Below are 16,503 nucleotides of genomic sequence, written 5' to 3'. Positions count from 1 at the left end.
TGGCGCTGGCATGCGCTGCACCGTCGTAGTTCTTTCTCCTCGACTCCGCGTCGACACGCATACCTGGCCAATAGTACCCCGTGTTCATAATTTTTGCGACCACCATTCTTGGACCTGCGTGAACTCCACAGATTCCTTCATGTATTTCTCTCAACAAATAATTCGCATCCTGTGGTTATACGCATCGGAAGAGTGGTCCCAAGTAAGATCGTCTGTATAAAACGCCGTATTGTAATGTGTAATTTAGCGCTTTGTGACGGATTTTCCTGGCTCCAATATTTCTGTCTGGCAAAATGCTTGTCGACAAGTAATTGATGATCGGGGTCATCCAGGTGGGTGCGCTCGCGGAGCATACGCGGACTTCTCTTACGGTGGTGGAGGGATGTGTCAGTACTTCAACGCGGATGTCTTTGGCAAGATGTTCAAAACTAACGGACGCCAACTTGCTGAGAGCGTCTGTCTGTTTATTTTCACCTCGTTTCACATGTTTAACTTTGCATGTGACGAAGGGTGTCATTAGCGCCTTAGTCTGCGCCAAGTACGATGCCATCTTGTCGTCCTTTGCATCATACGGCCCTCCAATCTGGTTTGCTACCAACATTGAATCGACATGCGCTTCTAAATGTTTTGCCCCCAACTTTTTGGTGATTCTTAACCCCGCCAGTAATGCTTCATACTCAGCTTCGTTATTCGTGCTCTTGAACTCCAACTGTATTGCATACGTGAATTCTTGTCCATCCGGGTTGGTGATCTTCAAGCCTGCGCATGCGCCTTCATCATTGGATACCCCATCGGTGAACAACTTCCATGTTTGCTCTTTATTTTGTTCCGCTGGGGTTTCCATTTCCTTTTGGCACTCTTCTTTTTTTCCTTGGGGTACTTCTGCTATGAAATCAGCCAATACTTGACCTTTGATTGCTGGTCTGGGCTTGTATTCAATGGCGTATTCTCCCAATTCTATCGCTCATTTTGCTAATCTGCCAGATAGTTCTGGTTTGGCAAGTACATTCTGCAGGCGATAGTTTGTGAGGACGCTTACTGGGTGCCCTTGGAAGTATCTCCTGAGGCGGCGCGCTGTCTGTACTAATGACAAAACCAACATCTCTAAGGTGGAGTATCTTGTTTCTGCGTCTGCCAGAGTGCGACTTCCATAGTAGATGGGTGTTTGAACACCATCCCTTTCAACCATCATAATCGCGCCAACTGCTCTTTCTGAAGCCGCTAAGTATATTATGAGCGGCTCTCTGGCTCGCGGTGCCGTTAACGTTGGTAACTCTGCTAAGCGCGATTTGATCTCCTGGAACGCCGTTTCTGCTTCTGCTGTCCATCGAAACTGAGACTTTTGAGACAGTTCCTTAGGGTTGAGACAAATGGAACGGATTTTTCAGCATGACTTGACAAGAATCTGTTGAGCGCGACCAATCAGCCATTAAGTGTTTGCACTTGCTTGATGGTTTTTGGAGAAGGCATTTTTACTACCCGCCTCCACTTTTTCGAGGTTAGCTTTGAAGCCTCCGTTGGTCACGATCACTCCTAGGGATTTTCCTTCCTCCATCCCAAAGGAACATTTTGATAGGGTTAAGTTTCATGCTGATTTGGCGCAGCGCTCTAAAGGTTTCTTCAATGTCTTTCAGCATTGTTTCTTCTGCATCGCTTTTGGTCACCAAGTCATCCATGCAGACTTCTAAATTTCTCCCAATTTGGGGCTTGAATTCTTTGTCAATCTGTGACAATCGTCAATTTCAGGTTAACTCCGTTAACTCAACTCCGTCAATTCAAACTTAAGATCATTGAATCTATAACACACACTTCATTACATTTAAACTAGGGTTTAAATGACGCTTAACACTTACTACATGTGTAGTCTTTCAGGATTTGCACCGAAACGCAAACGAGTTGACGCAAACGATTGATGAATAAACGAAAAACGTCAAAACAATAATTATGTGATAATTATGTGTTAGACTTATGTGTTATGTGATAACATAGTATAAAACGTTAACTCAAGACATAAACTAGTTGGTTAAGTTAGAAAAACAACAATTGAAAGTGGAGGGACTTGATTGTAACTTGTATGTCTATAAATATATCATTAACTTAAACCTAACTATTATTATTATTATTAACCCTAACCCGATCGGAACCCCACCCCCCCCCCTCTCCTTGGCTGCCGTCCACTCTACATACACATTCAACCCTCAAATCAAGTGTTTGATTGAAGAACTAGGTGCTAGGAAGGTATAATTGATCATCCTTTACTTTCTTGTTGATTTATTTTGATGTTTGTTGGGTTAATAACAAACCCTAGCTGGCCGATTTCATGAGTGCATATAGTTAATATGATTGTTGTATTTGGATGATGATTTGATAACTAGATTGAATCTTGTTGCATTATGATTGTTGTGTCTTTGATTTGAGTTCAAACACAAACCCTAATCAAGTATGTAATATGTAATTGATGTGCATGGATGGTGTTTATGGAGTCTAGAGGGTCATATGAATGCATGATAGTTCATAGGTTGTTATTATGTTGAGTTTGGATGCAAACAGTTTCTGGACAGAATGTGTATTTGATGTTTAAGTGACTGTAACGAAGTGTAAACATGAAAATTGGTTGAGATTGTTGGTACTACAGTAAACTAGGCTGAGTCTGGTTTCTAAAGAATATAAACTTGTAATTTTTGGACAAGTAGAAGTTAACTTTTATGATTTTACAAAAATGTTGTGCAAAGCTGAGCTGTTAGACCTGCTGTTAGGTTATGTTGTAAATGTTATATCTCATGAACTACGAGACCAATTGGGTTGGTTCCACTTCTGGAAGTTGACTCATTGAGTTAGGAACCTAACCCAAGTGGTCTTGCATTTATTGGATTTTTCGTTGAACGGGAATTGCAAATAACATTCTGTTGCGCATGAATTTGACTGTTATGAGTTTGCTGTAATGATTTGATGATTGTGAGAAAACTATGAGGAATAAAAATGTAATAAAATATGTTCTGGAAACCTAAGACGTATGTGCTTATGTGATGATTTTTGGTAAATTAATTGAGATGCTATGATCGGTGAAGTAGTACAATCTTTCTATTAGGATTTCTGTCTCGGTGAAACTAGCTGCTGAGTTTTGTGAAAATGCATGAAATATGATACTTGCTAATTTATTATCGTGTTTTGACCAAATTGCCCTTGAGGGGAATGATTGTAAGATAATTGTCGTGTTTTGACTAAAATGCCCTTGCGGGGAATAACTGCTAATTGATTGTCATAATTTGACCAAAATGCCCTTATGGGGAATAATGGCTAGTTGATTGTTAATTGTTGACCAAAATGCCCTTACGGGGAAGAATTGCTAGTAATGTACGTTATGAATACATGACACGTATATGGTTGCTTACACATGTGACGTGTCACAAAAACACTTGTTAAAGTCACACACGATTCACGAACGAAACACGAAACATGTTATGTGCGTATGTATTATGTGCCGGGTCTAGAGACTCGATAATATTCCGACACTTAGAAAAATCTCTTTGTTGTTTTAGAACGCTAGAGAGAGTTTTTCGGTGACGCGCATCTTGGTGATTTATTTTGGGAAATTCTTCGCAAACAGTGAGTTTCTCTTTCCCCTCTTTAAACTGTTTTCAAACGTTTTTCACTTGGGGGAGATAACATACTCCACAACGCATTTAAGATTTTGTTATAAATTATATATCACTTGTAAAGGCTAAGTGGCAAACGAAACATTTGAAGTCCTACACATCGAACCGGTTAATATTTAGAATAGCGAGTCACTGTTGAGTAGTACTACTGGGTTTGACAAACCCCACCCAACTCTAAACTCGACTGGAGGTCGAGCGGGTGTAATTTTGGCTAACACGTACCATGGTCTGGAGGACCTGGTGACAAGGCACTTACTAAACGAGTCAGCTTCGGTGTCGAACACTTAGTAATACTTGTTGTATAGACTAGCTACCTATCGATATATAATTTGACATAACACTATCTGGTAACGCAAAACGCTTAACGCAAAACGCCGTAACATGGTTACGCAAAACGCTTAACGCAAAACGCCGTAACGTGGTTACGCAAAACGCTTAACGTAAAACGCTGAACACAAACGCTAAACGATTTATTTTATATAACTTGTGAACTCACCAACCTTGTGTTGACACTTTTAGTATGTTATTCTCAGGTAGCCGAGGCGGGCGCGCGGTTTAGGAACATGCATTGATTGAAAACGCTTTTGTCCTGCAAACTTATTTTTAACGATTATCTTTGGTTTTAAGTCGTCCTGCGTGACGCAACTTTTGATTAAAGGTTTTTACGCTTCCGAATTTAATTACTCGTAAACGTTTTCATGGTTTTGAAACTTTATTTTATGGTTTGATTGTAACTGATGATTCCGATCCTGCCAGTTCACACCCTCTGACGGTAAAACTCCGTTAGTGGATTTTGAGGGTGTGACAGATTGGTATCAGATCCATTGGTTATAGCGAACTAGAAGCTGCATGCATACTAGACTATAACCGCGACGACCCATTAGTTATAATGATACGCACTGCATAGGTTTGTGTAGTCTTGTAATCTTATCTCTTTACCTCTTTCACTCATACGCCCGCGCATACACGGCTTACCTGTAGGAATGTCGACGCCACTCTCATCATCATCCGATTCGATGACGCATGCTCACGGGAAGGAACCGCAGTTACCTACCGCCTCGCCACCCCGAGTAGTCCCGGAACTCAAAGCTCCCACACCGAAGAGGTACCGCCTATCCGGAGGCATTTACGAAAACAACGTTAGCAGGGATTGGTACCCTAACATGATCAGACGTATGGTCTATAGCGAACAAGTTCCCCCGTTGCCTCACCCGAACCACCCTGCTTATCCCAACACCCTACCACCCATAACCGAACCTGTAGAAAGAGTTCTCGCAGCTGTTGTTTCATACTTGGAGCGTGACGTGGGTTACATGCGCTATACGAGGGAGAACGTTTCCAGAATGTTAAAAGACGGAACCGAGACTAAGGAGGAGATTGCCCGCATGGCAGCGGCAATGAAGGAAATGCAAGAGACTAGTGATCAACAGATGAAAGTTATGATGAAGATGCAAGCTGAGATGATAGACTTGAAAGAGCAACTCCAAGAAGCAAGGACCCGAACTGAGATAGCGTTGGAGCGTTGCGATGTCTTGCAAATGCAACTTGCTCAGAACACAGCCGAACCTGAGGCAGAGCCTGAGGCCGAGCCTGAGGCGGGGCCTGAGGCCGAACCTGAAGAAGATCCCGAAGAGGAGCCTGAGGAAGATCCCGAGGAGGAACCCGAAGAAGAACCGGAGGAAGAACCGGCTGAGGAGGAGGCACACTCAGAGGTGTCCTCAGATGAACATCTAGTAATGATGACACTTAGATGGAGGGGTTGTCTCCATCCGAACTATTATTTTTCTATGATTTTTAAGGATTGATTGGAAATACTTTGTAGCGAATACAATGGTTTTAATCATGAATTTTTATTTAGACTAATATGTGGTTGTGATGTGATGTTGTTTCTTATTTCTTTCTTACCTATCTTTTTTATTACATGTATGGTGTGTTATATATGAAAGAAAAATTCATGTCTAACATTTTATACGGTGATTCTAGGAAATGGCTGGAAGAAACGCTGGACGAGGACGTGGTAACATCAGCTTGACTGCAGCTGAACTCCAAACTCTGCTGAGCGACCATGTTGCGGCCGCTTTAGCCGCACACGTTCAGAATCAGGCTGGAGGTCCGAGTGGAACGTGTACCTTCAAGAACTACCTTGACTGCAAACCAGTACGTTTAAGGGCACTGAGGGAGCTATAGGCTTCCTGCGTTGGGCTGAGAAGGCCGAGTCGGCCTTTGAGATGTGTAATTGTCCCCCTGCCAGTAGGGTCAAATTCGCTGCTGGGACACTTGAGGATTCCGCCCTCACTTGGTGGAATTCGAACTTCCAGATCCTTGGATTGGAACTGGCAAATGCGATGAACTGGGAGGAGTTCAAAAATATGATGCGAGAGGAGTACTGTCCGAGAGAGGAGATTTCGAAGTTAGAGTCGGAATTTTGGTCACTGAAGATGGTGGGTTCGGAAATCGAAGCCTACACTACCCGTTCGCACGAGTTGGCTGTGATGTGTCCGCGGATGGTGGATCCGCCGAGCAAGAGGATAGAAATGTACATTGATGGATTAGCACCGCAGATTCAGGGCATGGTGACTTCTTCCAGACCAGCCACGATCCAACAAGCGATCCGTTTAGCTCACAAACTGACGGATCAGGCTGTGACCCAAGGTGCGTTACCACTTAGGGGTTCGAGCGTTAAATCCCGTGACAACCAGAGTAACGACAATAACAGCAACAGCAACCCGAACAGTGGGAAGAGGAAGTTTGACAACACCAGATCTTCATCCTCGAACCTCCCACCGCAACAACACTACCGTAAGCCCGAATTCACTCGGAGCTTTAACACTCAGAATCACAATAACAACAACGGTAGCGGGCAGGTTTCGAGCGGATATGCTGGGAAATATCCAAAGTGCAACAGGTGCAACTATCATCATGTTGGCCAGTGTGACCGTGCCAAGTGTCAGAGATGCGGAAAGATGGGTCACCAAGCGAAAGAATGTAGAGGAGACCTTGCGGCAAAGGGTGCTCCTAAGGCACCTATGACGACGAAAGGATGCTTTGAATGTGGGCAGGAAGGTCATTTCAGAAAAGATTGCCCCAAGCTGAAACAAAATGACAACAATGGAGGTAATGGAAGTGGCAGTAGTGGTGGAAGCAATGGCAAGGGAAGAGCGTTTGTGATTGTGTCGGGTCAAGCCCGCAATGATCCGCACGTGGTGACTGGTAAGTTCCCTGTAAACGATTGTTTTGCTTCTGTATTGTTTGACACTGGAGCTGATATGAGTTTTGTGTCGAAAGCCTTTAGTAAACTCTTAGACGTAACTCCAATTCCGTTAGATGCTAAGTTTCCTGTTGAATTAGCTGAAGGTAAGACTATAGTAACGACTCATGTACTTGCGGGATGTAAGTTAAAACTGTCAGGTCATGTCTTTGATATCGACCTTATTCCTTTTACCCTTAGTAGTTTCGATGTCGTTGTCGGCATGGACTGGTTATCCGAGAACCGAGCGGAGATTATATGCCACGAAAATATAGTCCATATTACCACCCTTTCCGGCGAGATCATTTCGGTCCGAGGCGAGAGAAGCGGCATGACCACCAGCGTCATTACCCTTATGAAGGCGCAGAAGTATCTACGAAAGGGTCATCCGGCAATTTTGGCGCAAATTGTTGAGAAACCCGCGGAGGAGAAACGAATTGAAGATATACCTGTTGTGCGAGACTTCCCGGAAGTTTTCCCGGAGGATTTGCCCGGACTCCCTCCTATTCGTCAAGTCGAATTTCAAATCGAGTTGACACCCGGTGCAGCACCCATAGCACGAGCCCCGTATCGGCTCGCACCGGCGGAACTTCAGGAGTTGTCCACTCAGTTGCAAGATTTGTTGGATAAGGGTTTTATCCGACCTAGCTTATCGCCGTGGGGAGCCCCTGTCTTGTTTGTCCGAAAGAAAGACGAGACTTTCCGAATGTGCATCGACTACCGGGAATTGAACAAGGTGACGGTCAAGAACCGTTATCCTTTACCCCGAATTGATGATTTGTTTGACCAGCTTCAAGGATCGAGTTACTACTCGAAGATAGATCTGCGATCTGGTTACCATCAGCTTAGAGTGCGCGAAGAAGATATCTCAAAGACGGCTTTCAGAACACGGTATGGTCATTACGAGTTTTTGGTTATGCCTTTTGGCCTAACCAACGCACCAGCCGTATTTATGGATCTCATGAATCGAGTATGCAAGGCGTACCTCGACAAGTTTGTGATTGTTTTCATCGATGATATTCTCGTCTACTCCAAGAACGAGACTGACCACGAAGAGCACTTAAGGGTAATTCTGAAACTATTGAAGAAGGAACAACTGTATGCTAAACTCTCGAAATGTGAATTTTGGCTTCGCGAGGTTCACTTTTTAGGACATGTGATCAACGAGAATGGTATCCATGTCGATCCCGGTAAGGTAGAGGCCATCAAAAACTGGGAAGCACCTAAGACTCCGACCGAGGTGCGACAATTCCTAGGACTGGCCGGCTACTACCGGCGTTTCATCGAGGGATTTTCAAAGATTGCTCAACCCCTCACCGCTTTGACTCACAAGGGCACTAAGTACAATTGGGGTGACGCGCAAGAATCCGCTTTTCAACTGTTGAAAACCAAGCTTTGTAGCGCCCCTATTCTAGCCCTCCCCGAGGGAACGGAAAATTTTGAGGTACACTATGACGCATCTATACAAGGTCTCGGTTGTGTGCTGATGCAACTCGAGAAAGTTATAGCCTACGCCTCTCGACAACTACGGGTTCACGAGAAGAACTACACAACCCACGATTTGGAACTCGGAGCTGTGGTGTTTGCTCTTAAGATATGGAGGCATTACTTGTACGGTACCAAGTTTACCATTTACACCGACCACAAGAGTCTCCAACATATCTACGATCAGAAGGAGCTGAACATGCGACAGCGTCGTTGGGTCGAGCTGCTCAAGGATTATGATTGTTCCATCAAGTACCACCCTGGCAAGGCCAATGTGGTGGCCGACGCCCTCAGCAGAAAAGAAACAGATAAACCCAGACGGGTGAGAGCATTGCAACTCACGATTCATGCCAGCTTACCCGATCAGATTCGCGATGCGCAACTTGAAGCTTTGAAAGATGACAATCTTCCATCGGAACTCATGCGGGGCATGAACAAACAACTTGAAACCAGATCGGACAGGGTTCGATATTTTGAGAACCGGATTTGGGTTCCACGATACGGAGAGTTGAGAACTCTAGTGATGGACTAAGCACACAAGTCCCGATATTCTATCCACCCTGGCTCAGATAAAATGTATCATGATTTAAAGGCACTTTACTGGTGGCCGAACATGAAAGCCGACATTGCCACCTACGTGAGCAAATGCTTGACTTGTGCCAGAGTCAAGATAGAATACCAGAAACCATCTGGTCTACTGCAACAACCGGAACTCCCAATGTTGAAATGGGAACACATCTCAATGGATTTTATTACGGGTTTACCTAAGACACCGACGGGATGCGATACCATCTGGGTGATCGTTGACCGGTTGACTAAATCGGCACACTTCCTAGCAATTAAAGAAAAGGACAAAATGGAAAGACTGACTCGTGTTTACATGAAGGAAGTAGTGTCTAGACACGGAGTGCCTGTCTCAATCATTTCTGATCGAGATTCTCGTTTCACTTCGCACTTTTGGAAGTCGCTGCAAAGCGCACTAGGCACCCGTCTCGATATGAGCACAGCATACCATCCTCAGACGGATGGGCAAAGTGAGCGAACTATACAGACCCTGGAGGATATGTTGCGTGCCTGCGTATTGGATTTCGGAAAAAGTTGGGAACCCCACTTACCCTTGGTAGAGTTTTCGTACAATAACAGCTACCACGCAAGTATTAAGGCAGCGCCGTTTGAAGCGCTGTACGGACAGAAGTGTCGATCACCACTCTGCTGGGCAGAGGTGGGTGACAGCCAAATCACTGGTCCGGAACTGGTACTCGAAACTTCGGAAAAGATTGTTCAAATCCGAAATCGCATGGCTGCAGCACGAGATCGCCAAAAGAGTTACGCCTACAAGCGCCGAAAACCTCTCGAATTTCAAGTGAACGATCGGGTGTTACTCAAAGTCTCACCTTGGAAAGGTGTGGTTCGCTTTGGGAAGCGAAACAAACTCAACCCACGGTATGTTGGTCCGTACCGGATAACTGAGCGCATTGGTCCGGTGGCGTACCGACTGAACCTACCAACAGAACTCAGTGGCGTACACAATGTATTCCACGTGTCAAATTTGAAGAAATGCTTGTCTGATGAAACCCAAGTAGTCCCTTTGGAGGAACTACAAGTTGATGAACATTTACGTTTCATTGAGGAACCAGTCGAGGTTTTGGATTGGGAAACCAAAACGCTCAAGCACAGCAAAATTCCAATCGTTAAGGTTCGTTGGAACTCGAGACGTGGACCGGAGTTCACGTGGGAACGCGATGATCAAATGATGAAAAAGTATCCTCACCTTTTTGAGAGGCTAACCAAACACAGAAAACCGCGAAACTTGGCAAACCGTCAGACATCACCGGAGGTATGAATTAAATTTCGGGACGAAATTTCTTTCTACTAGGGGATGATATGACAAACTGAAATTTTTTTTTCTTACTCTTTCAGACACTCATCACGACTTGACTCAAATTTTCGGGACGAAAATTCTTTAACATGGGAATGATGTGACAATCGTCAATTTCAGGTTAACTCCGTTAACTCAACTCCGTCAATTCAAACTTAAGATCATTGAATCTATAACACACACTTCATTACATTTAAACTAGGGTTTAAATGACGCTTAACACTTACTACATGTGTAGTCTTTCGGGATTTGCACCGAAACGCAAACGAGTTGACGCAAACGATTGATGAATAAACGAAAAACGTCAAAACAATAATTATGTGATAATTATGTGTTAGATTTATGTGTTATGTGATAACATAGTATAAAACGTTAACTCAAGACATAAACTAGTTGGTTAAGTTAGAAAAACAACAATTGAAAGTGGAGGGACTTGAGTGTAACTTGTATGTCTATAAATATATCATTAACTTAAACCTAACTATTATTATTATTATTAACCCTAACCCGATCGGAACCCCACCCCCCCTCTCCTTGGCTGCCGTCCACTCTACATACACATTCAACCCTCAAATCAAGTGTTTGATTGAAGAACTAGGTGCTAGGAAGGTATAATTGATCATCCTTTACATTCTTGTTGATTTATTTTGATGTTTGTTGGGTTAATAACAAACCCTAGCTGGCCGATTTCATGAGTGCATATAGTTAATATGATTGTTGTATTTGGATGATGATTTGATAACTAGATTGAATCTTGTTGCATGATGATTGTTGTGTCTTTGATTTGAGTTCAAACACAAACCCTAATCAAGTATGTAATATGTAATTGATGTGCATGGATGGTGTTTATGGAGTCTAGAGGGTCATATGAATGCATGATAGTTCATAGGTTGTTATTATGTTGAGTTTGGATGCAAACAGTTTCTGGACAGAATGTGTATTTGATGTTTAAGTGACTGTAACGAAGTGTAAACATGAAAATTGGTTGAGATTGTTGGTACTACAGTAAACTAGGCTGAGTCTGGTTTCTAAAGAATATAAACTTGTAATTTTTGGACAAGTAGAAGTTAACTTTTATGATTTTACAAAAATGTTGTGCAAAGCTGAGCTGTTAGACCTGCTGTTAGGTTATGTTGTAAATGTTATATCTCATGAACTACGAGACCAATTGGGTTGGTTCCACTTCTGGAAGTTGACTCATTGAGTTAGGAACCTAACCCAAGTGGTCTTGCATTTATTGGATTTTTCGTTGAACGGGAATTGCAAATAACATTCTGTTGCGCATGAATTTGACTGTTATGAGTTTGCTGTAATGATTTGATGATTGTGAGAAAACTATGAGGAATAAAAATGTAATAAAATATGTTCTGGAAACCTAAGACGTATGTGCTTCTGTGATGATTTTTGGTAAATTAATTGAGATGCTATGATCGGTGAAGTAGTACAATCTTTCTAGTAGGATTTCTGTCTCGGTGAAACTAGCTGCTGAGTTTTGTGAAAATGCATGAAATATGATACTTGCTAATTTATTATCGTGTTTTGACCAAATTGCCCTTGAGGGGAATGATTGCAAGATAATTGTCGTGTTTTGACTAAAATGCCCTTGCGGGGAATAACTGCTAATTGATTGTCATAATTTGACCAAAATGCCCTTATGGGGAATAATGGCTAGTTGATTGTTAATTGTTGACCAAAATGCCCTTACGGGGAAGAATTGCTAGTAATGTACGTTATGAATACATGACACGTATATGGTTGCTTACACATGTGACGTGTCACAAAAAACACTTGTTAAAGTCACACACGATTCACGAACGAAACACGAAACATGTTATGTGCGTATGTATTATGTGCCGGGTCTAGAGACTCGATAATATTCCGACACTTAGAAAAATCTCTTTGTTGTTTTAGAACGCTAGAGAGAGTTTTTCGGTGACGCGCATCTTGGTGATTTATTTTGGGAAATTCTTCGCAAACAGTGAGTTTCTCTTTCCCCTCTTTAAACTGTTTTCAAACGTTTTTCACTTGGTGGAGATAACATACTCCACAACGCATTTAAGATTTTGTTATAAATTATATATCACTTGTAAAGGCTAAGTGGCAAACGAAACATTTGAAGTCCTACACATCGAACCGGTTAATATTTAGAATAGCGAGTCACTGTTGAGTAGTACTACTGGGTTTGACAAACCCCACCCAACTCTAAACTCGACTGGAGGTCGAGCGGGTGTAATTTTGGCTAACACGTACCATGGTCTGGAGGACCTGGTGACAAGGCACTTACTAAACGAGTCAGCTTCGGTGTCGAACACTTAGTAATACTTGTTGTATAGACTAGCTACCTATCGATATATAATTTGACATAACACTATCTGGTAACGCAAAACGCTTAACGCAAAACGCCGTAACATGGTTACGCAAAACGCTTAACACAAAACGCCGTAACGTGGTTACGCAAAACGCTTAACGTAAAACGCTGAACGCAAACGCTAAACGATTTATTTTATATAACTTGTGAACTCACCAACCTTGTGTTGACACTTTTAGTATGTTATTCTTAGGTAGCCGAGGCGGGCGCGCGGTTTAGGAACATGCATTGATTGAAAACGCTTTTGTCCTGCAAACTTATTTTTAACAATTATCTTTGGTTTTAAGTCGTCCTGCGTGACGCAACTTTTGATTAAAGGTTTTTACGCTTCCGCATTTAATTACTCGTAAACGTTTTCATGGTTTTGAAACTTTATTTTATGGTTTGATTATAACTGATGATTCCGATCCTGCCAGTTCACACCCTCTGACGGTAAAACTCCGTTAGTGGATTTTGAGGGTGTGACAGATTGGTATCAGATCCATTGGTTATAGCGAACTAGAAGCTGCATGCATGTAACACCCCGTAACCGCAGCGGAAACGTACACGGGATGCAACAGACACATCTGATATCAACAGCATTGCTTATAAAGAAAATACCACTACATTAATTTATAACATATTAAATTGTTGCGAGTTGCGTTACTGTCTAGGTGTTACACACATATATTACCAATAAGACATTAATATATATTCATTACAAAATACAGAGCAGCAAGCTTCCAATAGGTAGCATAGATAGTTAAGCACATATCAATCATTCCAACCTGGGCATACCTAGAAAGCATGTAAAGAAAACGGGTCAACTACGAATAGTTGGTGAGTTTCACCAATTTAAATAAACCATAGATCAGTATAAAAATCATATGTTAATGATGAAATTGTGCTAAGCCCGTTAGTGAAAACTCTATTAACCCAAGAACACATTAAATGACCCCTGGGGACACTGTTAACCCAGAACATATCCAATAACCCCTGGGGACACTGTTAACCCAGTACATATCAAATAACCTCTGGGGACACTGTTAACCCAGCGCATATCAAATACCCTCTAGGGACACTGTTAACCCAGAACCATATCCAATAACCTCTGGGGACACTGTTAACCCAGAAACATATCCAATACCCTCTGGGTAACCCAGAAATATATCCAATAACCCTCTGGGAACTAAGTTACCCCAGAACAATTCCACCCGATAAACAAATTATCTATTCTATGCATCATACCATATATATATATAAAAATATACAAGTGTTTCCATACGATCGGTATGTACTTAGATAATTTAAAACAATCATGCTTTCCGCCCCGGGAAAATATTTAAAACAGTTCATTAAAAGGGGCTCGTGAAAACTCACCTTTTTGTGAGTCTGTGGGTAATACAATGAACAGCTACGTGCCTGGATCTGTAATATAATATCTAGTCGTTACTATATAATTCCCATAAACTAAATCCGTATTAATCGGTACATCTGGGGACATTGTTAACCCAGTACTGTACTCGATCCGGGGACAATGTTAACCCCGTGACACTCCTAAGGACTCAGATTGTGCCATTACTTATAGTCGGACGGTCAAAATTATCATTTTTATGTTTTCCTTGATTTGCGTGCCTAGCACGGTCATCCGTTTTTAGTTTCAAAAATGAGTTTATTCACACTTAACCCAAAAATGGTGTTTGACTGTTATTTTAGTTAAAGTGATGAAATTAGAGCTCGGTTTGACACCCCGTTTGGCCACGGGGCCCGTTTCCGTCATTTAGGTGCCGGAAACAGTAAAATTGGGTAAAATTACCCAAATCATCCGAATTATTTTCGGATGATTTATTTTTACTTATTTTACTTAGTTTTATGAAAATGGTCCATTTTTAGGTTTTTATATACCAGTCAGCTCGCTTATGCGAGTTTTGCCGGTTTACACGTTTTAAGCTTTAAATATTTGTTTTTATGTTCATTTTAGCACAAATAATTACCCGTTTAGTCTCGGGTCATGAAATTTTGCACAAAACTTATTTTGACTGTAAGACATTTTATAAAAATTTTCCAGATTTATTTTCTTATATTTACATTTATTTATCTATTTTTAAACCTTTTTAAAATACTAAATATGTCAAAAATACCAAAAGACTTTAGAAAAATCCCAAATTTTTCTGGGATGATCCTTGCCATCCTCATAACTCCCTGGAATTTTTCCAGCACTTAAAACTCATTTTTCAAGCCATTTTCACCCAAAACCGAGCTAGAAAGCCCTAGAACTCGTTTCACCGAAAAGCCTACTTAGACTTTTCCAACTGAGCTCAAATTTTGTGGGTGACTTTTATATGTTATAAAAAGATTATCTTAAATGTTCCAGAATTTTTCATCAAGTTTAGCTATTTTTCACTATTTTTGGCCAAAACCAAGCATTAAATTCACCAAATATTCATCTTTTATCCAACAATTACCAAAAATTCACAGATCTCTTATTTTCATGTGTAGATCATCTCTGTGAAATTTCGTGACCCGACTCTAAGCGTGCTACAATCTGTCCAAATTTCATAACCACACGAAAACCGAACTATCTTGTGTTTTCTAGCTTTAGATCGCAAGGATCTCGGTTTCTAGCCTTTGCTAGCCGCTAGATACAACACTTACAAGCACAATAACACTATACCAAGCAAACTATACCAACAATCAAACCATTTCTTTCAAAGTGTCGGTTTTTAAGTAAAAACAAAGGTTTTAACCGTAAAAATCCGTTCTCGACTCTTTTTACTCATTTCTTGGACCAAGATCCCTTGTATAACATGTATACATCTCTTGATTATGCAAGAGTCGGTTTCATCTCGGACTTTTACCCGTCTTTCACATGGAAAACTCATTTTACACGATTTCAACCGTAAAATTTCGTTCTAAACACTTTTAACTCATCACTTGGATCAAGATCCTTTGTATAACTTGTATACATCCCTTGATCACACGAGAATCGGTTCCATCTCGGGTTTTCACCCATTTTTCACATGAAACTTCCTTTTCTCAAGATTATAGAGTTAGAAACAAGAATCAAGCATTAAAACATGTTTTATACCTTCAAATCTTTAGTTGGAGATCAAGAAATTGGATGGATGTTTGAAGATTTGAGAGAGTTTGAGAGAGTTTTGTTGTTAGAAAAGGAAAATGGAATGATAATAATAATAATATGGACCGATCGGTCCATTAAGGTGGATGGGGGTGGGCCCCACAAATCCATTCTAAGCCACATATTCGGATTACGCAATCCGGATAATGTTGTGGATAATCTGGCTCAGTTCGTTTCTCGTTTAAACTCGTAATTTGGCTTAAAACGAGCATAAAATGGTCGTTTTTCGGGTTAAAATAAAATTTACATAAAACTGATTTAAAAACTTTAAAAACTTAAACCATGACATTAAAACATCATATTATTAATAATTACGCATCTTTTTCGGCTTGATCGATCGTCTCTTGCTTGGTTTGGTGTTAAATGTTTCGTTTTTCGTACCGACGTACTAATAAATCGAAATCCTTTTTCTGTGCTATAATTCACTTGTCCCGAAGCATTAATACTTCGTAAACATCACTAAACATTATATACTTCGTCTATGATGTAATTCCCGATTCGTTCGGGTTTCAATAATCGTTCATTGGTTAATTGTAATTCCAATACGATTCACTATATAATCGAGTATGATTCGTACCATGAATCATATATACTCGTATAAACGTACTATAACTCATATAATCAAAATTAAAATGACACGTAAATAGTGTATAACGGCTAGGGTATACCTGGATTTGCCGGAATCGTTACATTCTCCCCCCGTTATAAAAATTTCGTCCTCGAAATTTTACATGTCAACTACTTCCTTTT

Source organism: Bidens hawaiensis, unplaced genomic scaffold, assembly GCF_021521415.1.
Source record: "Bidens hawaiensis isolate Kalapana, Puna unplaced genomic scaffold, B.hawaiensis_p1.1 tig00038641_1, whole genome shotgun sequence".
Taxonomy (NCBI): domain Eukaryota; kingdom Viridiplantae; phylum Streptophyta; class Magnoliopsida; order Asterales; family Asteraceae; genus Bidens; species Bidens hawaiensis.
This window is presented reverse-complemented; position numbering follows the sequence as displayed.